The sequence below is a fragment of the Prinia subflava genome, chromosome 2 (genome assembly GCF_021018805.1).
Source record: "Prinia subflava isolate CZ2003 ecotype Zambia chromosome 2, Cam_Psub_1.2, whole genome shotgun sequence".
In the NCBI taxonomy this organism is placed as follows: Eukaryota; Metazoa; Chordata; class Aves; order Passeriformes; family Cisticolidae; genus Prinia; species Prinia subflava.
The window spans coordinates 7,590,857-7,614,158 of record NC_086248.1 but is presented as its reverse complement, the minus strand read 5'-3'; the positions used below and the strand labels follow the sequence as shown (position 1 = coordinate 7,614,158).

General features: G+C 40.5%; 1 protein-coding gene across 2 annotated transcripts in view; it reads left to right on the top strand.

Moving 5' to 3' along the window:
* KLHL29 (kelch like family member 29) overlaps positions 1-23,302 on the top strand; it is a 387,476-nt gene that overhangs the window by 65,016 nt on the left and 299,158 nt on the right. The window contains exon 2 of one of the 2 annotated variants that reach the window (XM_063424300.1): positions 768-874. The exons of the other annotated variant lie outside the window; for it this stretch is intronic. The gene's annotated coding sequence lies outside the window, so the exon portion shown is untranslated. The remainder of the gene's footprint in view (positions 1-767; positions 875-23,302) is intronic. 2 annotated transcript variants of the gene reach the window in all.

Genomic DNA, 23,302 nt, shown 5'->3' with positions numbered 1-23,302 from the left:
CAGATTCAGGTTGTATCGGCTCAATTACATGTATGCAGCAATCTTGTCATTGTAAGAATCTTCTTGGTAGAAACTGAAACTCTGGTGCTAAAAATGTGAAATCAATAGGCACAGTTATATCCACTTAAAAAAAAAAGTATCGATTTGCAGATAACGACAGCAGTTCATTCTTGCAGGATTACATGCCACTTCCTGTCATAAAGATTACTTCAATATGTATTGCATCTGAGATGGAGAACATAGGGATAAAACTGCTTTGCTTTAATGAATAGTCATTTTACTCTGTGCATTAAAATGAGATATATTCCTTTAAATTTATCTCCAGGGATTATTTTGATTTCATGGGCAAATTCTGTGTTACCAAAGACTCTGGAACACTATTAAACTTTTAAATAGTCTTAGATTGCCTTGTTTTTGCAAGTGCTTGAACTCACCCTCTCTTTGATAGCAACTAATTAAGCAAAATATCGTGCTCTTTCTGGTGCCCTCCACATCCTTGATTAGAGGGTTAACACCATGTTATCTTGGGTATTAGATGTTCTTTGCTAAACCCTGAGTGCCTACCAGGATCTAACTCTCTGTGCTTTGTAACAAATTTCTGTCGCTTTCCGGGGTTTAAGTTCTCTGTGCTGATCATGGTGGTCTCCCATTGAGCAGCTTTTTCCTTTTTTTTTTCCTGGTGCTGTGATTCATTTGAAGCCTATTCTCATTACACATAGGTAATTTCATTTTTGTGTGTTAAAGCAACTCTTTTCAACTCTTTCTAGGTAATCTGGCTTCCCAGAAATCTTCTGCTAAATGCAAGGGTTTGCTGTCCTGTTTACTGACTGTTACACCTGAGGCTGCTTTTGATACAGATTGTGGATATCGCAGGGTAAGTGTGCAAATGTCTCTTTTTTTGTGTGTGTGTGGTTTTTCTTTCATGGTCTCTTCCTTGCTTACACAAACACAATTTGGGGATTGCTCTCCTTTTCAGTGGCTGCAGCAAGTCCCTATTGCAGCACATGCAACTGAGCATCTGTGTTAGAAAAATATTGTAATATGATAAATGCTAATGCTGTAAACCTGATCAGGAGTATTTGAATTTGGTGGTGTAGCTCCAAAAGGGAGCAAAGTTTTTGGTGTATATAGGCCTAGACTCATGGGGCTATATCTTATAAAACTGTAAAAAGCTGTAAGAGGCTTATTTGGGTGTAGTGAACTTTGAGTTTTAAGCTGATAAAAGTGCATGTATTTTTATATTACAAATGAAACATTCTTCATAATGTACATAGTTAAAATATCTGTGAAGCTTGCAAGATTGAGTTCAAATATTTGGAAAAGGGAGATTAAAGGTTAGTTGGTTTCTTGGGGGCGTGGAGACGGAAAAGAAAGAACTGATTCCATCTCTTATCCAAATCTACTGTGCACATTACAGTAGAAACTTAAATACTTGATTCATTGTGGAATCACTCTGGCAGAATTTTTCACTTCCTGCCTATGGGAGCAAAGTTCAATTTTGTGAACAGAGATTTGATTTTTCTTTTTTTTTGCCTCTTCCTCAGTCTTGATCCCACCTGCTATTTTTCTTGCTTATTCCCTTTTCTAGCTTCTTTTTGCACTTCTCTCTGTTTTTTCATTATGAAGCTAATCCTGTCCCTTTATGCTGTTTCTTGTCCTCTTGGCCTCCTTTGACCAGTTTTCTGGCTTCTTCCATCCAGATATGTAATTTTTTCGGGAATAATTCAGGCTGGCAAACTCCTGTGCAGTTGCCTAGTCCAGCCTCCTGCTTAGAGCCAAGGTCACTTTTAAAGCAAGTTGCTGGGGACCATATACAGTTGGGTTTTGAATATCTCCAAGGATGCAGACTCCAAAACTTTGTTAGACTGCTGTTACCATGTTTCACCACCTTGTGAAGGATGTTTTCTTCATTTATAACCTGATTTTTCATTGTTGCAGCTTCTTTGTTGTTGTCATATCGCTGCCCTTTAAAGAATAGGCTCACTCTGTTCTCTTTGCACCTTCCCTTTGGGGAATTGGAAAACACAGTGAGATCTGGGGGAGACCTCTGTTCTAGCCACCACTGTCCTCCACTGGACTTTCTCCAGTATGTCAAAGCTTCCTTCTTCTGGAGGGCTCACAAATCCTGCAGGAAAGGGGAGGGTTGCGTCCCTGGGCCTGCTGGCTGTGCTCTCACCCACACAGCTCAGAATGGGCACGCTTGGGTTTGTTTCAAGAGCATGTTGCTGGCTCAAATTGTACCCACTGTCTGTCAGGACCACCAAGTCCCATATTATTTTGTTTTTCATAGTTTCAGTTTGTTTAGTCTTCCTCATACACTGTCCTGCATTCCTTATTTCCAGCATTTGCTCTTTCTTCATGGGATTCCTTATTGAGCACCTCAGTACCCCCAGTGTACCTTCATCATAATGTGGCAGCCTCTTCCCACAAAGGTGCACGAACTACATTTGGGAAATAGTGAAACACTCTTGGAAATTGGTTTGTTTCCATGAGCAGCTAGCTTAAACCTTTCCATGTAGCTTTGATAATTTAAAATTCTTTCTCAATTCCTGTCATTAGTATATTCATAGTAAGTTAGGAAGTGGTGTGTGTGCTTGGGTGTGTACAAGTGTGCATGAGAGAGTGTATTTAATCCTTTTTTCTGTACTGCCAGTACACAGCCATAAATAGTGTATATAATAATAATACTTATATGAAACTTGCTGGAAATTGAATCTGAATTACGAGCAAGACTTATTTTATATTCCTTCTTTATGTTTGTCCCTGCATGTGTGTGATGCTACAAATTGCAGATGCCAACAGCTGTAATTGTAGTGGTGGTTAAACCAAACATTCAGCTCTCTTTCTTTTTTTGGTGGCCCTCACGATGGGTAATGTGTCTGCTTTTCCTGTATTTAATAGAGCATGTATGTTGGGAGATACACCAGAAAATAAACACTCAGGAGTACAGTCTCAGCCTTAGCTTGACATGATGATCGAAGGGTTCTTGGGGAAAGGAGATGTAGTCCTGTGCTCCTGGAAGCTTTGCTGTCTGATTCCTTCAGGGAAGGACCAAGAAGGCATCAATAGTCCAGTGCTGAGATCATCATTCCTAGTTTGGCCAGGGTGGCTGGAGCTCCTGTACAAATCCCTGTGTTTATACCTGCCAAGGAGAACAAAAGACTATATTGAGGGGCAAGTGGAGCAAAGAGGGTTAAACATACTAAGTCAGGGGAAAAAAACAGTTGAGTGGAAAATAAGAGAGACATGGAAAGCAAAAGAAAATGCACAGAAAGGAGGATAAAGACTTTAATTTGCGACAAAGTGTGTTGATTTTAATTCAGAGAAGTGTTGTCCAACTCGTGGAGAAGTAGTTACACTAGTGCAGCTCATATGGTGATGAGTGACAGTTTAATTCACTTTCTGTGGTGGGGAATGTCTAGTAAATCTGGCTTGTGATAAGTTGCCACATTGCCTAGTCACATCAGTATGAAATGTCTGGGATAATCTTAGGCTGAATATCCAGTTACTGCAAAGTGATTCTGTTGGGCTGTGGGATGCCCATGGGCATTTCTGCCACGGTGGCTATGATCTGGCTGTATAACATATATATAAAACAAAAGAATTAAAAAACTAGTGATTTGGAAATGAGAAGCCAGGTGTCCAGGCTTCCTCTTGGAGGCTTCTGTTGCATGTGAGAAATTGTTTGAAAAGGCCGTGAGTTCCAGGTTGGACTCTTCCTCTTTCCTTCTGGTAGCAAGCTGCACGTAGGAGTTGCACACTTGTCTGCCTCACCGTTTCTGGATATTACTAGCTCAGCTGTTCCCCTTAAAAGGGCTTTTAACTCAGTTTTTCTGAAGGATATAAATAGTATTTCTGCATGTTGATTGTAGCTGTGTATATCCTGAGAGTCACGTGTGGTTGCAGTTTTTGTATTCCAGTTGAAGAAGTACTTAACCCCAGTGTTTTCTGGTTCAAACTGAATTCATTTTCACCATATGCAGCACCTCTTACGATAGTGTGGGTGGTGGGCCGGAATTCGAAATGATGTTGAGAGCTGTTTTGGTGATGAAGTTATTTTAATAGCTGTGGGTCTCCCTGCACAGCAGACTGATTGTTTTTTTGGAGTGTTTCTTAGGAGGAGAGGTCAGGAACGTGTGTAAACTCGAAGTGAGACTTCAAATGACCATGTGTGTTTAGGAGCTTGAACACAGTGATTGTGTTTTGCTCTTCATTTTTCACAGTTTTCAAGTGGGTGAAAGCAAAGATTTGGATTTGTTCCTTTTATCCCTTTCAGGAGAAGGAGCAAGTGAAATAAAGTAGAAAAAGTTAGTCACAGAAATCTGGGGTCACACTTCTTGGGTGAATTTGTGATAAGCTTTGGGATGCAGCAGAGAAACCAAATAGCAGCCTCACTTGTCTTTGGGATGGCATTCGAAGAACAATTTAGTTTGGGAATGACCTCGGAGGGATTACCTTGTCCAACTCCTGCTCAAATCAGGCAAACTGCAGAGGCAGGGCACGTTGTTCAGGGCTGTGTCCATGTCCAGGCAAGTCCTCTAATACCCCTGAGGATGAGGGCTCTGCAGCCTCCCCACAGCCATTCTGCTGCTTGAGCACCTGCTCTGAATTCTTCTTCCTTATCCCTTACCAGATTTTCCCTTGATGCAGCTTGCACCTGTTGCCTCTCTTTCTGCACACCCCAGGAAGATTCTGGCTCACCACATGCTCCACACCTTTAACCATCCCCTAAATCATGACAAACTGGAGACATATGATTATAAAAAGCTCAGATCAGTGCTTCCCAAGCACAGTGAATCAGGGAGTATTTTTTGAGTTTGCATCCATTTAACAGCATCTGTGTTGGGGTTTGGGGTGTGTTTTTTTTTTGGTTTTTTTTGTGTGTGTGGTGTTTTTTGTTTGTTTGTTGTTGTTTTGTTTGGGGTTTGTTTGTTTCTTTTTTAATTATTTATTTTGTTTTGTTCTTTGGGAGGGTTGGGTTGGTTTTTTAATGTTTTTTTTTTGGGTGGTTCTATTTTGTTTTTTTTGAATGAGGACTCTGATTTTACTGTGCTGTTATGTCAGGGAGCAAGGATGGAGTGAAGCACAGACAACAGTCACTCTTAACATCTCTGTAGGTGCCAAAACAAAAATGGAACTGTGTTTGTTTCAGCCTATAGATAATACATGTCAGATAGACATGGATTTAGTTACAGAGCTTGGAGTTGGATATGGTTCCTGTTCCTGTCTCTTCCACAGCTGTCTTGATAACAGCTGTGCCTCAACTTCTGTGCCTTTAAAATAGAGATTATGCACTCTTATTCACAGGAATGCTACAAGTCCTACAGTAACTTAAATGCTTGTAATTACTTAGGAGAAAACTGCTATAAAAAAGGTTAAAATAGGTCTTTTTATGGTATAAACTATATGTTTGTACTTGCACAGGTTTTTGTTAACTCCATACTCTTTTGTAGGCTGCTTTTAAACCTAAGAAGTGCTATTCTGCAGTGCCTTGTGTTACTGTACAAATTGGGTGCTTTTATCCAAATTATGTGTTGGAAATCAAAGGTGACACACACAGGGGTTGTTAGGATAGCCTTTTTTTCACACAGTAGATTTGGAAGTAGAAACAAAGCTTAGGAACTTGATTCTTTTAAAAAGTAAGTTCTTTCATGAAAGCAGTTAAGTATTCTTTCTGTCAGCTTTAATAATAATGAGCTTTTTGGTGCTGGGATGAGCGATAATTGCAAATGGCAAAAAGTCATCAGAATGTTGTTGCTCTGATTGCAGATTTTATTAATCGTAAAAGAAATTATTCACCTAGAAAGGCTCTTTTTTAAGTGCTCATTTACATAAAGATTTGCTGCCTAATTTATTTTGTTTAAAAAAAAAATTAAAAGAAACCACAAAATCCAACAACCAGGAGCCTGTACAAATGTAGTCCTGTCCTTCAAAACCCTGATTATTTTGTCCTTCTCCTCTAGTTTGCTTAAAATGTCATCTGTGCTCCTTCTTATCAGTGGCACCAATCTTAATTTTGCCTCTTCTTTCTCAGAAATGTAGGTGAAGCTTCTTGGAATTATTTTATAGTTGAGTACTGTGCATCTTCCCTGCATGAATTTCCTCCACATTTAAAAAGGATGTTTATCTTTTATGAATGACTTCTTGGGTAGATGAGTTGTTTGGCCCTTTACATGTTTCTGATCTCATGATGTGTTGGGATTTGTAGATGTAAATTAAATTTTCATCTGTTTTCTCCCACTCCTTTTATGTTGTTTTCAACATGAGTCTTGAGTTAATAAAAAAATGGAGCAGATTCTTCACTGTAAGAATACAATTAATCAGTGAGCTTGCCCTGTGAGCTTAAAACAGGGTACTTGCTAAAGTATCTCTTTAATTGGGGTTTTGCATGGTGAACTCTTTGGGGTAATGGTGCAGTCCTTACATGTTCCTGCTAGAGAATTCATACAGAGGGCATTGCATCAGCCATGAATATTCAACAGCTGCCTGCCCCTATTCCTTGTGCTGAAATATTAATACAGCAGTGATTCTTCACCTAATTGTGCTGAGATCAGGTGTGTGTGGGTAATCCTACTGACAATATCCCATACCCTGCACACACCCCAACCTTCTTGTGGGCTCACACCTTCCTGGACCACACTGAGCACCAATTGTTCTCAGTAAATCCACAACTGCTGTCGCTGAAATGATGATGGACTCTGCTCCTGGCTGTGTGCCTCCAGGTCACCCTTTAGCCTGCAGAAGGACAATAACTCCAAGGGGGCAATAAAGCGGCTACTCATCATGGCAAAAGAGAGTTCAGACGTGTGCAGATGGAGAAGCACTTTAACTATAATGCCCATTGTGACAAAGCTTTCTTTGAAATTCTCCAGTACCAAATTGAGATCCTTCACCTTTCCATTGTGATCGCTTGGGCCAGGACTGGGTTGCACTGAGTTTGTGGCAAATCCTCTAAAAAGCACAGAATTCCTGTGCCCTGCCATGCTTTGGGCTGTAACTTGAAAACAGGATTTCACAGGATTGCTGTGGCAGACTTCTCAGTCTATTTTCTAAACCAATATTTAAAGTATGCCCCACTAATTCTGGTCTCAGAGTTGGCTGTTGAAACTCTAATGTGTTCTAACACAAAATTATGCAGGCTGGAGTGAAGTAGAGTATGGTAGTGGAGCAGATTCTTCTGTTTTATGTGTATCTGAAAGCTGAGAAAGCTGCTGCTGAAGTCAGACAACACTGCCTTGTCAAATTGCTCACGAATGAAAAGATTGCTCTTGGATGGAATTAGTTTGCAGTATCTCATTTACCATCTTAGTTTTGTCATGAATTTCCCCTACTCGGCAGCCTGAAATGCCAAGTGAAAAAGTGTTTCAGTGGGAGATAATATAATATATTAAGAAAATGTTATTGATCACAGTATGCTTTTACTGGAAGATGACTTTTTCTGACCGGAACACAAGGGACTTTGCCTTGTTATAGTAGGAAAATGTATTGTAATATGCAAACAGGATTATTGTTAAGGTCACAGCAACTTTGTTTTTACATTCCACTTCTTCTGGAAGCAAGCTTCTCCACAGCTAATGCTGTCAGCTGGGTCAGAGTGAGAACAATTTCAGTTTTGAACTTTCAAGCAAGGGATTGCAGCAAGTGTTATTTGTTTTTGAAGTAGGGAATAAATACTCTTTTCCACATCACCAAAGGTCAGGACTATAATTCGACAGAGATTATTGTAAGCATTTCATTATGATGATAGACTGCTTTGTGGTGGTTCTTTGTCATAGTCAATTAATGTACATTTCCTCATTACACATATGTTTTATACATACCTTACAGACAGAAAATATTGCACATTTGGGTTTAGAGTGGTTTCCACACACAAGGACTATGAGGCACTTAATTTTTCTCTGTAATGTGGGAAGATTAGCCATGTGGAAGAGTCCATGTGGCTCACAGACGTCTTATGTGGGTTTATGGTCATAATTGCTCTGCAAGGCATGAAGGCATAAATTTGTGATGGGATGCCCAGTACAGGCAACTTCAGAACAAGGACACTTTTAAACATGTTTGATTTAAAGAGGGCTCCCACTGCATAAACAGGAACTCAGAGCCATTAAAATCCTGCTTGCAGTGAGGTTGCTTTCTGCTGAAGGGCTCAAAATTTCCCCTCAAGGGTAAGCATGTCATTAAGATGATAATTCTTAAAGTTATTTTGAGCTATTTCTAAGGAAACTCAGCCAGAGAACATTCTGCAAAACCTTACTCTCCACCAAATCTTATCTCTGTGTGATGTAAGTTATAGTAGTAGCCATGTTAATTTAGACTGGAAACACAAACTCTCTTGGAATAAATCAGTGAGGGTTGCCTGCAAATCCAAGAATATTGTCTTTTCTGTGTTAGTTTTTCCTTTTGCCCTGCTGTACTTGCAACATATCCTTCCAGTGGTTTTCTCTGGTTTTGTTGCAATAAATCTCCACTTCAGTGAATTTAAAGATACAAACCTGACTGCATAAATTAATCTCTGGCACAATAGTGGGTTACTAACCTGCTCAAGGTTTCTACATGGCAAAATTATTTCTTCACTTTAAGAAACCATTTCCTACACAGGCAAAGCACTGTTACTAAAATGGTTGCTATATTCTGAAATTTAATTACATTTCTTTTCTGCTTTTTCTAATTCAGTTTGTACAAGGGGAAGTTGTTGTGAATCAGAGGAACAGATGTTAGTTGTGTGCAAGACCAATTTCCCTGGTCCCCTTTTGCAAACTCCTCTTCTAACAAGTGCAGGAGAGAGACCACTTGTGTTATTGAAGCAAGCAGAATGGAATGGTTTAGATTTTGGCTTTTAAAAGAGTAAAAACAAAACCAGAACTCCTTAGATTTTTCTTTTTGCCCTTTTTAGCTGCAGGAGTTTGCTATGGTTTATTTAGCACAAGAAACATGACTTGACATGCAAGTGTAGTAAAGGTTAATTGTTGGACTTCCCACAAGAGTTAATCCATTTTTTGTACTTAGGATATTTAAAAATATGCAAAATACTTTCTATTTTCCTTCATGGCTTAAAGAGAAGCAGAGTTACTACCATCACTTCACTTCCCAGTCCCCATGGGACCTTGGTTTAAGGCAACTTGGCTCACAGAATGAGCTCGGCTTGTGCGGATGTCTGCCCTGTGGGACTCGTGCTCCTAAAAGATGCTTTATGTTGCCACATGTTTTCCTGCTACTTGGCAGGAAAACGATGCTCAGCCTTTGTAATTCTCTTCATCTTCCCAAGATGTGCCAGAGCTCACCCCGCTCACAAAGCCTGTCTTGTGCAGACACGAGTCTCCAAAATGCAGTGGCAGTTCAGGACGGCTGGGAATGCGCCCCATCAGCTGTGTTCAGTAAGGAATAGGTAGAGTTTCAACACATGCTGTTTAAAAACAACTCTATCAGTGTTGCAGCAGACCTCTTGTTAGGCGTAGAAATGAGCCAAGACACAGACTCCCGTTTAACAACGTGAAAAGGGTCCCAGTTCATTCTTCTTTACAGCTCAGTTATCCTGACTCCAACTATTCACTGACTATGGCTGCAGCAAGCTCCCCTGCAGACTCTGCTGCTTATTTCCTGCTGGAACATGACTACAAGTATTTCCTTGCTGCCTCTGACCACAGGCTTTTACCTAGCTGTGACTGTGACTGCAGGCTGCAACTCCATCAGACCCAGACTGAGCTCACAGCAGATCTTTTACAGCAGCAGCTCTCTTCCTTGTGTTTCTCTGGATTGTTCTTTTTCTTAGGCCTCCTCCAGATCCTCCTTCAGTATCTCTTTCTTGGACCAGCCAGCCCACCCCTTTTATCACGCTTACCTTTATTAGTCACGGCTACAGCCCATTAAGAGCAAAGCTCTTCCTCTTCTTTGCTAATTAGTACAAGTGTGACTTATCAGAGGTGAGGTCACCTGTAATCCTTTCTTCCACGCCTACATATCAACACAGCTGTTCAGCATTTCCTTGCAACCCTTTGTGACTAGTTCTTCAGAATGCTGTTTAAAATACCACTAGAATCAGCTGCATCTGTCCAGCCCCTTGGATGAACTCAGGTATTAATTCAATGTGCCTGAAAAGATGAATTATTTACACAAAAATCCACTTAGTTTTCATGTTCCCTATCTTCATGAACTGAAAGATGAGTGGAGGGAAAGAGGAAAAAGAGAAACCCCATGGGAGAACAGTTTGTGCTGTTGAAATCATAGCTAAGTTATTTTATTTGCTTTTTTAAATGGTTCTTGGTGGGCACAGTAAACACAGGGAAGGTATCGTTCACTTTTACTGCATCTTGTGCTGAGTGTGAGAATTCAGTAGTAAGCAGAAAAGACAACAGTCTATAAAATCCCTTTGTATGTTTGTAGAAGAGTTTGATATAATGACATGAAAGATATCTCTTAATCTGGGCATCTAATTGTAATGCAGTAAAGAACAGCTTCTCTGCTTACGAGTATGTGAGTGAAAACATTTAGGCTGAACATTTATGGACACAGAGAGGTGGTTCTTGAAGAGCAGAAAAGGCTTTCTAATTTGTTTTTCCTTCTTACAGCAGTTTTGTTTTTTTAAAAAAAGTCTTTTGCACAGAAGAGATAAATTGAAAATGCAGGTAAATTGGAAGAGGTGGTGGGGTTGTAGTGGGAAGATCATGGTCAGATTTGAATCTTCCTTTGCTCAGTCGTAAACCTGCTCCTGAGCTGCCTCACATCCCCGTGAGACATGGCTCTGTACAGCCTGAATTTGAATAATAGAGTTGCCATTAGAGTCCAACATAAAAAAGATGATTGGCTGTGTGCTTGATTTACGGGAAGGCAGAAGTGGTGAAGTATACGGTGCACCAGGGGATATTTATGCCGCTAATGCTTAAAACACAGCCCAGTGTTCTGCGCACTGAAGATGCTTTCAAATGGCAAAAACAAAGGTGCGAATGGCAGTAAATCCAGTTATTCTGATAGCTGAATGGCCCCAGATCAGGATCAGGCTGTGCAGTCTCTTCAACATGCAGAGCAAGTCTGGTAAAGTCCCTGTTTAGTTACTGCCTGTTACAGGATTATCGGCTTTGAATCAAAGAAAATAATTTCAAATATGTTAGGATTTAGGGTATATTGTTTCATCTTCATCAGTTTCTAATGCAAGAATTATTTTTTTCAATTTATGTGCAAATAGGCTTCCAAAATCTGTTGCTGTGAACTGAGATTTTGTCAGATTTTTTCCTTCATCAAATTACTCCTGTTCTGCTAATAACTGTCAAATTGCACCTCAACTCAGCATTTTCTTGATTTATCTTCCCTGCAGTAGCTAACAGTAGCTCTCTGAGGTGTATCACTTGGCTGCTGTGCAAACAGGCTGCTCTTAAGATACTGAGCTGTGCATTTACATTTTTTTGAAATGTTACAGCAATTATATTTGATTCTTAGAAGAAGAATTCATTGCTGACTCAAACTGGATAAATTTTTCAAAATATAGAGGGTTTTTTTTCTCAGATGCTCATAAGCTGAGCGGACATTTGGCATTCATCATTCTGCGATGTCTAAAGCAAAATACTCACTCTATGTTTTTAGTCTGTTTTTTTCCTAAAGAAAATATTAGTCAGATCTTTCTGCTAAATAATTCTGCTCCATTTGCACAAATCCACCACTTCCGTGCTTCTCCAGGAAAATACTTTACAGGGAGGTAAGTCCTGGAGAAGCTGGTTTGGGGTTGGTTAGTAGCTCCCTTAAGGTAAAGGTGTTAGTGAGGGTTACTTCTGGCTGCTTCCTTTCTAAAGGTGTTTCTAATTAAAGAGCATTTGCTGAGCTTGGATTAATTTTGTGTGATACAGAAAATTCACCTGTATTCCCTAAAATACCATTTCCAAACAATTTTCTGCATTTAAAGCAATTTATTTCTCTCAATCCTTTATTTGGGGAAAATAGCTAGAGAGAAAAAAAAAACCTAGTTGTCTCCTCAGCCTCTCCATGCAAAGTGCATTTTAGCCCTTCTCCACTCATGAAAGAACTCAAATTTTTGTAGAAGTTGCTTTATACTAAGAAAATGTAGATGTACACCTGTCTGTTTGTGCTGTGTGGACTTGAACCTACAAGATCGATATATCCAAATTATAGTAGCTTTGTCTAGTGTGAATGAGATGCTACTTACATTTTCAGGTAAAAGAAATCAACAACTATTAATTTGGTAGAATTATTTATTTCTTACTGATGATATTTTCAGTGTATCTAATCAGAGCACTCATGAATAGAAATGAAACAATTTAAATAGAGGCAGTGTACATTGTATGATCTTGTTTTCTCAAACTGTTCCATAATGCAGTGAATAAATTTATCTGTTCTACTGAAAAGACTTCTGCAGAAATCATGCACAGTGCTTTCACCTCTATTATTTAATATGACTGTTTTATAACTCTTGGAAGATGGTTATTTCTGCTGCTGCTACAGGCACCTGGAAAAAATGTTCATTTTGGGGCAGCAGAAGGGAAAAGCAGACTTGGAGAGTCTGAAAATCCAGGAAGGTGCACCAGGAGCACCTAACTGAAAGGTGTGTAGAAAATGATGAAGTGATCTTACTTTGTATGGCACCTCAACTCCTGGAATAGCAAGGTCCATATTTACAGAGGGTAAAGTAATGACTGAGGAGAGGCTGCTCTGAATCAGCATCTGAGCCCCTTGCAGGCACAGGGAGAAATGCCTCTGTGCAGAGGCAATGCTCACAACATGTCCTGGAGCACCTGAATTTTACTCTGAATCATTGGATAAATGTGGGACACTGTGGCAGACAGACAAGTTTTAGGTGGCCTCAGCACTAGCCAACTTTTGGCTGTCCCTCAGGCCTGTTGGGAGCCTGGTGGGCTTTGCAGAAGTCTGTGTTGTCCTCGAGGGGTTGTACTCTGACTGTGCAGTTTGGGGTGGTGGGGGCCAGAGTGCCAGCAGTGAACTTTGCACTTGATGCTGATGGAGACCCCTCTCTCATAAGGGAATCTGACCAAGATTCTGTGGTTTGCACTGTTTAAAATGCCTTTTCAGTAAAACTTTTCATCCAAAATTCAAATTTGGTTATTAAAGTTTTTTGTTTATTTGTTTACTTAGAGGTCTTTGCAAGCTAATTTTTTTCTCTTTTCTGGTGGTGTGGGTGTGGTTTGTTTTTTTTTTTTTGTTTTTTTTTTGTGGGTGTTTTTGGTTTGGTTTGGTTTTTTGGGTTTTGTTTTGTTTGTTGTTGTTTTAATTTTTTTTCAATGGGGAGTTTTCTTTTGCACACTCCAGATTATTTTATATGGGGAGCTTTGCTTATCCTTAGTAACTAAGAACGTAAACAGACCTTAGAGGTGAAACTACACAAGCTGAAAGCAAACCAGGAGATGAACATGTCGTCTTATCCTTCCTATTGAAAGGATGGAGACACAAAATGCCATCATCATCTATGTTACAGTGCCTTTAGAAGTTGCAACTCCACTGTCCAGGCAGGATTTTGGTAAGCAAAATCTCCTAACTCAGGTTTTAGATTGCATAGTTCATTCATAGATACCAGAATAGAAATACTTCCTTCTCCTCACTAAAGCTGCCCTAGGATCATTCAGTATAAGCCATGGCATACATTTCACTTTTCCACACTTATTAACTCTTCTAATGCTTGAGAAAGGGTTGTGGGTAGTGCAGGTGGAACTGGCTGCTGTTTATGATCTATCCTTTTCTTTTTTCTTTCTTTTTTTTTTTTTTGTTTCCTTCACTTGAGGAATTTTAATCCCAAAATGAATTCCAGCACTTACATGCTTTTAAAACCTTACTGGCAAACATCACCTCTTAATCTTTTTACATTTCTTGTGATTAGCAATGCTTTCTAATCCTAACACCAGACCCAACAGCAACTGTTAACTGCACTACTTGTTTTACAGCTAAATCTAATCCTTCTAGCAGTCTGAGGCCAACATTATATTTATCACTCTGAAATTGCTAACTGTAAGATGTTGTGGCAGTTCTTCAGTTGGTGGTGTTTTTTTGGTGTGGGAGTTTTTTTTGTGGTTTTTCTTTTTTTTTACTTTCTGATTCCTTATCATAAATTGATAAATGCAGCAATTGGTGTATTTCCAGAAAAAGATGAAAATAGGTGCTTTTCCCCCCTTCAGTCTTTTTGTTCTTTTCTTCTTCTCCTGGTCCTGGAGAAGCAATTTGCTTTCTACCTGAGTTTATGATTAGTAGTGAGATGTGTAGGTGGAATGTGTTTTAGTGGCTTTTTTCCCTCTTCCTTTCCCTCCCCCCACACCTATTAATATATCTGTTAGTAAGCTAATGCTGTTAGGTTATGCAGGCTGCTCAGTGTGTGAGGAAAGCTAAGACAGCCATCAAATCCTCACACTGCCCTGAAACATCTCTCCCTTGTGCCAAAGGCTCTGTGTGTGTTTGTCTGTGAGGCAGCAACAGATTTTCTATCCAGTGACTTCTCAAGGAAAGGGTGGAGAAATTGCTGTTGTAGATTTACTGGTGTGAGGATTTTTTACCTTTTCCCCACCTGGAAAGTTGTGTGGGTGTTTACAGTCTCTACAGGAACTGCTCTGAATTTACATTAGGAAAAGGGGGAAGGGAACCTCAGAAAAATGAAAACTTCTCTTTGTTCCTGCTTGGATTTTTTTATTTTTTCCCCATGGGAGGGGCCAGGGAGGTTTAGCCAGGAGCATGCAACTCCCAGATGACCCTATTGACTTAAATCCTGGAATAATTTCCAAGGTGGATGAAAAGAATGGTATAGAGAGGCTGCAGAATAAAAAATAGCATTTTTCCATAATCACAGTAGGTAATAGCTAATGACATCTGCTGCTGCTGCTGGGGTCTTCCATGGTCTGTTTTTCTTAGTTGTGATTTTCTTTCTCCAACCAAAGGAAATTTGAGCTTTATTTGTTATTGGCAGCACTGGAAAAGCATTTTGGAATTTAAAGCAAGGTAGGAAGTTTTTATATACGTGTATGTATAAACATGTCCATTTGTGTTTATGTATTTAAAGAGCAATGGTTCTTGCTCTGTGAAAATCTCATGTCTGCTGGTCCTGGTGTCTGAAGGCTCATCTGTATTCTCTGTCAAGGGACTAATAAAAGATGGTACTTCTCTCTGTGTTCTTTGCCTTGCTTACATACTCACACCATGTCAGCTCTGGCAAAAAGTGCTATTTTTGTATTTAAAACAGGAACAGAATGGCAAAGCAATATGTAGTTCAGAACAATCAAAATGTAACTGTGTCGTTGCCCTTTTCACCTTATTAAATGTATAGTTACTTAAATCACTTTAATCCATTAGTAGGAAGATTGTCTGGCTGCTGGAAGAGGATACAGGGCTTTCATCTCTGCTCAGGCAGAGCTGGTCCACGGCCCTGTGGGGGAGAGCGAGTCGGTGCCTGCTCATCTGGGATGTCTCCTTTTTCTCTTGAACAGCCTGGAAATTTCAAGGAGCTGCATCTTCCCCGTGTCCCTGTGTGCCTACCCAGCTGCTCTCCCATCTCTGGCTGTTTTCTGAAGAGAAATTCTGGCTGCCTCCCCTGGAAGTACTCAAGGCCAGACCCTGAGCAACCTGGTCTAGTGGAAGGTGTCCCCCAGGGGAGAGGGCTTGGAACTAGATCATCTTTTAAGGTCCCTTCCAACACAAACCATTCTGTGGTGCTATCTCTGGTTTCCTAAGGTTGTTTTGGGGCTCTTCATGCTTCTTTTAACAGTTCCCTCTCCAATTTCACTGTTGTTCTTTTTCCCCACATGCTGGAGTTCAGTCAAGGTCCCTGTTGAGTTTGTACAAGCTTGTAAAATATTTTAGCTGTGATTAATTTAGTCTTGACTTTCCAAAGGGGTAACTGCTTGTAATATATGATGAAATCAGGCTCCCGCCCTTTTTAATTATTTCTCTGCATCACACCTTTGAGTTCCTTCTTCTAGATAACTTTAAAATTTTGTGAGGTGGGTCAAAAATATATAAAGTGCACAAGTTCAAATTAGGCTTTTTAGTCAAATGCCCTGGCAGGGGAGAAGCTAGGAGGCTGGCTGGGCTTTCCCTGGCAGCCTGGCGGGAGACACTGATTCCTTACTGTGGTTCCTTACTGTGATTCCTGCTCTTCTAAGCTGCAAATACTCATGGCTGTGGACAGAGAGGATGAAGTGAGAGTCAGCCTGGGAGTTGGCAATATTCATATTGTGTCTTAAGTTGCAAGTGCAGGTGCAGAAAAGAGAGGTTGAGAGGGTAGCCCAAAATTTTAGGGTCCTAGTGCCATCTTCAGTGGGAAAGTGGCTTAAGGAGAATCTAGTGTGAATTAGGAAACTGTGATGATTAAAAATTGGGATGACAAATACAAGAGAAGCATGGGATAAATAAACAAAATTGGGAAAATTAAGTTGGTACCCTGCATAAAACATAAAAAAATCAGGGGTGATGTTTGCAGACTTGCTGTAGTGTTGCTGATGGCCGGAGAGACTTTTGAGCTTGAGTGCTGCTGTTGTTTACCCTGTTTACTTTCTTTTGTAATTTCCCAAAGAGAGAGATTTCCTGATCCCTGCCTGCATAATAACTCTTCACTCTCCAGTCAGTGCTCCTGTTTCCTACTTACAAAAATCACTCTAGTTAAAAAGGAAAGCATATTTATCTGACAATTTTCTATTTTAGCGAAGGCAGAATATCTGTTCCTTTCAAAGCCGTGCTGAGCTGATTTATGTAAGAAGTTGGATCTTCCACCATCTCTTTTTTTAATTCAGCTTTGGGCTCCAACTACAGAACACATGTGGTGGGAAGCAGACAATCCCATTACCCTGCTCCCCCTTCACTATATCTGCTGAAAACCTTTTTTTTTCCGGTAGGTATTGTAAAAATCAATATTCCAGTTGCTGGGAAGGAAGGAGAGCTCTGCAGGTTGATACCAAGGGATCTGCAGTCTGTTAGGTGTGAGATTGCTTTCTCCTTGCACTAGTTACATTCTTGGTCTTACTGCTTACACATTTTGGGTTTATATACATAAGACAGATGCTTTTGTGTTTTTATGGTAAGTTTCAAAGGAGCAGAATTGATCAAGGCTGCTATCATGAACAGTAAATGTTCAGTCCCATAAAAATTGCTTGTATAAGTAAACAGTGTTCTGGAAAGTGACAGTCCTAATGCCTTACATTGAATTTCATTAATTCTTTTACCTTTTTAATTTCTTCAGTAGTTTTTGAGGCATGGAAACTGATAACCTTCAGGCTACTCTGTACTTTAGAAACCTCTCTACCTTCAAGTAGCGCAAGCAGTGACCAGTGAAGCTGAAAGGGAAGAAGATAGTGATTAAAAACATAATTCAAATGTGTGGAAAATGGAAAGAATCTTGAGTTCAGAAGACACTGAGATTCAAGAATAAGAAATTTTAACACTCGTGGGACCCTGAGTTCCAGCAGGGCAGCAATAATGGTAGGCATAGCAATACTTGAAAAACCTCTTCTCCTACCAATCCCTCTCCCTGATGCCAGCTCAGGTGCTGGAGGACAGGGGTGGCTCTGGCTGTCAGCACTGAGGGTGGAAGGGTGAATCGATATGCAAAGCATGTTTTTAACTGCTTGAAACCCAGGGACACGCTGTACCTGACCACAGCCTATTTCAAGGTCTGTCAGCTTTGAGGAGTCAACGAGCTGGCAGTGTCTCTTTCTGAACATACCCACGAAAATAATTGTGAATGATTAATTTTAATTACTGCTGGCTGAGGGCAGATCCTTGGCTGTGTGGATGGGTTTTATTACGCTGTGTCAAAGAATTGTCTGAGCTAGAAAAGTCTCAAACTTCTGGCTGGCTGAAAGGTGTGCTGGGGAAAGGGTGTATCTGCAGGATGCTCTCTTCCCATCACTCCCAGTCCCTTAGTGGTGGTGTAGCAGCTGCCCATGGTGTGTGAGTTAGTGCAGAAAACACTTGAAACTGGGAGTGGGGAATATCTGGAGGTGAAGATGGCTGATGCTCCTGTTATCTTACAGTCTCTCTTCCACATTTGTTGTGCTCCTCTAACCTGAGACAAGACAGGATGACTACACCAGTCTGAAAGGGCTGTGTTTCTGTCACAGCTTTAAAGCACATTGCTTCTGCCTCATTGTGCAGTGGTGGTCTAGGCTCTGTCAGTGGTTGGAGTAGCTCTCCTCCAAAACAATCATGTTGGAGTTGCTCATGAGCATGTACCTCCTGTAAAACCTAATCTGGGGGCAGTGGTCTGTTTTCTCTGTTTTCTCTGTTTTCTCTGATGTACCTAAGACAGAGTGATCAGCTGCTGCTTTACTGAAATCTCTCTGGCTTTCCCATCGTTTGTGTAGTATCCCAAAGGCTGCTGGAGAAGGAATAAGTTTCAACCTCCTCTCACTGCAGCACCTGGTTTCCTCTCAGGCATTAAACCAAAGTGTCTTCATTCTGGTTTAGGAATGTTTATTTATTTATAATATTTACTCTATATTTGGACTATACCTTTAGACACCCAAGAGACAAGAGGAGGTCTATCGGGTAAGCTGCTGGCCTCAAACTCTGAAATGTACAGCTGAAATCATGTGCTCAGCTTCACTCCCAGCTTTCTATTAAAAAACATACATCTGCTGGGCAGAGGTTGAATTCGTTTGTTTAATCCTTTTCTTTTTATATTCTTGTACATTACCAGGAAAAATTTTTGGTTGGGAGTGTGTAAATGAGAATTGAAATTGCATGCAAAAATATCTTCCAGTCATAAAAAGTCCAAAAGCATCCCTAATTTAGAAATGTCTGCTCATGGAAATAGTTATTCTCAGCCAGTGAAATTGAGTTTGGTACTACTAGACTTTGAACTATGAGAGTGTGCAGATCAGCAGCACTGATTTATGTCCTGACAGAGTTTTAAGAAATATTCCTGATCCAAGAATGGCTTTTGGAAAGGTTTCTCTGGAAGACTTGCTGATTTGAGTGGAGCTCTGTAGACAGCTGAACTTCAAGTCCTAAGCTCTTTATATATTCCTTAAAATTTTATCATTTTAATGTATTTAAGTATTTATACAGACCTTATAAACTTGATATGACCTTGCTCTTGTAGGCGGAGGCGAGTGCTGCATTTCCCTAGGAAATTGCATGAAGGTGTTGGGAATGGAGCCCAAACCACCTGGACCTCTCACCAGGGTTTGGACCATAACTAATGCCACCTTCAGTGCCTGGCATTGCAGCATACTATGGTGCTAGATTCTCCTGCTTAAACTAATCGTGGTCATGTTCACAGCACCTAACTGAGTGCCAAAAATTAGCAGGCTGGGCAAGCTGAGTCCTGTTCCAGCCTGTGGGAATGGCAGGAATATGTCAACTTTAAAGGTTAGCAAGGTGGGCTTGTTTTAGCCTCTTCCTTTAGTACTGTTTTCTGTTCAGAGAGAAGATACAATGATTGTGGCAGTGTGCCATTGTATTGTCTGTGCAGTTTCCCTTTGCCAGGATAATCATCATCTGGACCCTCTTTTAATTAAATTAGCTCAAACAATGAACCGTAGGAAAACTGCACTGGGACTTGAGTGCAACTGCTGCATTCTTTTGGGTAGACTCGCACAGTATTGTTTGGTTTGGAGACTGATGAGGAGGGGACCTGGCTGGGCTTGCAGAGTTGGGAGGGCATTTCTTCATACTGAATTTTCTTGGGCTGAAGTCTTCAAATTGGCAATTTGAACAGGACTAGGCTTTTTAATAGGCTGCCTCTGCTTTTACTGTTTCTCGGAGGACAGAGATCTTGTAAAAAAGTGCTTCCATCTGAAGATTTATCCTGTATTTCTAGTTGTTAAATGAATAAGTGAAGAAGTGAAGAAATCAAGTTGGTTGTTTCTACCATAATTGCCCAGATCATAACTGGTCAGTGGGAAATCTGTCAATTACTGACTTCTTTTTGGTAATATCTAATTTTTCTTAGCTCATCTATGTTTTTGCTGCTTTTTTTTTTGTAGATCAGTGTACAATTTTTTCCTTTTCCCTCCAGTACTAACTACTAACCTCACACTTCTTATGGCACCCTTTACTTATTTCGTGTATTTTTGTCCTCCCTTTGTTATTCCTTTCTGTACAGTTAGATATCAAAATTCATGCTTACAAAATATATAATAAAATAGGGAACAAGTGGAAGAAGAGAGGAAAAATCATGTATACTTGTTGTTAAAGCAATTCCTTTTTGCCTTTTCATAGGCATTCCTAATGTAACATGGCTTGTTGAATGACGTGTAATTATGCAAATATCTTTGTTTTTTCTAGTTTTCTGTATGGACTGAGAATTACGTAAATGGTCTTTCCATTCCAACATACATGGAAGAGGTTGTGTTGTGATCTTGTATGCCTGTACAAGGCAAGTGTTGGTTCTTGCACAGCCTAAGCAACATTTAAGGTGTCAGGAACCCCTTCCAAATCATCAAGAAATTTTCAGGCCAGTTATCTGCCTGCCTGTTTGTCAGGAAATGAAGGAGAAGATATGGAAAGATCTTTCTTTGTGAGTGCATTATGCTGGAGCCCCAGCAGCTGTTTTGTTTCTGTCTGTGTGCATTTCGATGTGTAAAACACAGAACACAGAGGCAATGTGATTTATCCTCACTGAAGGATTTTGTAAAAAGGGTGGATTCCATTTTCTTTGTAACTCTGTTTTGATAACGACGTCAGTTACACTTCAGCCAGATATCAGAGAACAGCAATGTAATTTCAGCACAGAAAACACAAGTCAGAGGATGACTCTTAATCATCCGTACGTGTCCAAAGCAAGGATAGAAGTGTTTTAAAGAAAGCATGTCAGCAAAGCACGGTGGTTTCCATCCAGAAATACTGCTGTGTGTACCTCCCAGGTGACAGCTTGTTCTGTGTCATCATGACAGTGCCTCTTGATGGTCTCCAGCGGGTCATTCATGGAAAGGAGAATGTACAAGGGAGCTGGGGGACCCAGCTCAGCTGCAAACAGCAAACCTCTATTTAATGCCACCTGCATGGCAGTACCAGGGATGCACACAGGCGTTGCATGGATATGGAAAAGACAGCTGGAGTCTGGAACATTTAGGGGTGGTCGTCAAGACTTTTTGAGGCTGCAGTGCCATTGTTTTCCCCCAGGCTGAGGGCTTTGTGTCACTCATACAGCAGGTGCCCAGTGCTGAGTGTCAGGGAGGGCAGTGTCACCCTGCTGCCCTCGCCATGGACCTCCACCACTGGAGTCAGCTGCTCCATCCCACCCAGACCTGCCCTCCTGGGCTTCCTGAGCTGTCTCCAGAGTGGCACATGGATTAACAAATAGCCATGTGTGCCTTGCAGGAAACTCTGAGTGACCCTCAGGAGCTGATTACAATTTGCTCTTTCTTTTCTTGAGGGCTGTTTTGATTAAGTGCCCTGCCCTACCACACAGGGCAGCTACTCACTGCTTTTGTTAGGTGAATAATGGCTGAGGATTTGTGTCTTCATGAACATGCATCAGTGTCTGCTGCTGCTTTCTGCAGTGCCAGCACTAACTAAGGTGAGAAGAAGCTAGAAAAAAAATGAAACAACACCCTAAAAATCACAGAAGAAATAAAAAATCCATATTTCACTTTTAATAAGTCTCATGATTTTTTTTAACAGGCTGATTTCTGATTTTTTTTTTTTGTTGTCTTTTTCTGCTTTGAACTACTCATCACTTTACTCTTACTGAAGGATTGTGCCAACTTCTAGGTTCATATTAATACACTAGCTTCATATTAATAGGAAAATTATGCAGCCTTTGTACAGTTCCCTTCCATCTCTTTCTTCTGCTGTTTTCTTCTAATTAATGCAACAGAGTCCAGCTACATCAGGTAATTTGCCATTTGTCAGATCACAGGTGAAGGCAGTTTGGTGCAAAAGGCACTTTAATGACATCTGGGTGAGCTTCTTTGCTAATTGGGTTTCAACATATGCATTATTGCCCACTTGAACTCAACACAATCATTTAAATCTGATCCCTTCACTATTATTTTACACTTAGAATTTGTGGCGTTCAACCTTTTTTTTCCAAGGAATAAATATTATTTCATTATCAGATACTGACAGAACCACTGAGGTTGTCAGGCCCCTCATATGCAGTCCAACCTGAGGCTGCCCCCAGTGTCTGTATGGCCTGATGCTTGGTTCATGGAGTGGCTGAGAAAATCCAGAATTTGGGGATCTTACTGGGAAAGTACTATTTAAGGTATAAAACCCAATATACCTTGCTTATCTCAAATGCTTAAATTCTGGTTTATACATTTATCCTCCTGCATCCTTAATGCAAATGGATGTGTGTTCCCCTGACCTAGGACACTATTTAGTCACTGTCCTTTGTGCCTGTACCGTAGAGTATCTTGAGTTTCATAGAATTGTCTTTCCTTTGTCATCTCAGATTCCCTCTTTTACCCAGAACAGAATTACATTTTCTACCTGTGAGCACTGCTGCTGCAGCGAGTTGGAAAACAGGATGCTAAAGGCATTTTATTGGTACTGAGTATGTCGATGTTGCAGTCACAGAGGGAATTGCAGTGTCATGCAAATACACCCTCTAGTTCGGTATCTTCAAATACACCAAACCAGGTTGATCAGTAGCTTATAATACTCTGCCTGCAGTCTGATTGGGTTCATAATAAGCTGGAGTATCCTGCTTCAGTTGATTTATGGTGCTTGTATTTACCTTGCAAACCTATGACCATGCCATAAAATTGCTGAGGTTGGAAAAGACCTTTGAGATCACTGAGTCCAACCATTAACCCAGCCACGAACAGCCATGTTCATCACAGACCTGTGTCCCTGAGTGCCAAATCTAGATGTTTACTGAATGCTTCCAGGGATGGTGGTTCTGTCACTTCCCTGGGCAGTGTGTTGAATGCCTGACCACCCTTTCAGTGAAGAGCTTTCTTTTAATATCCAGTCTAAACCTCTCCTAGTGCACCTTGAGACGTCCTATCATTTGTCCTTTACTCCTGCATGACATGCTTGGAGGTGGGTTGTTTTATTTATTCCTTTCCCTAGGTAAAAGCCCTTCCTTCTTAAAATACTGCTTGTTTCTAAGTGTATTTTTTGGTCAGACAGGAGTAAGGTTGGTCACTGACCTGGTTCACTTGGGGGCACAGCTGTTTCTGACCTGGATCTCATCACCTCCCTGCTGCAAGAGTCCTTGTGAAGAGAGTCTTTGAGGAGATCACTGTCCTGTATTTTAATTTTTCTGACCTATGTCAAAAGCACTTATGCCTGTGGGGTACATTGGGGAATGCATAATCCCCTTTTAGAATCATAGCCACAGTAAAGCAGTATTGTCATACAAAGGAAATTAGAAAAATAGATAATTGGGCTGGAATTACTCAGGAATTTAACT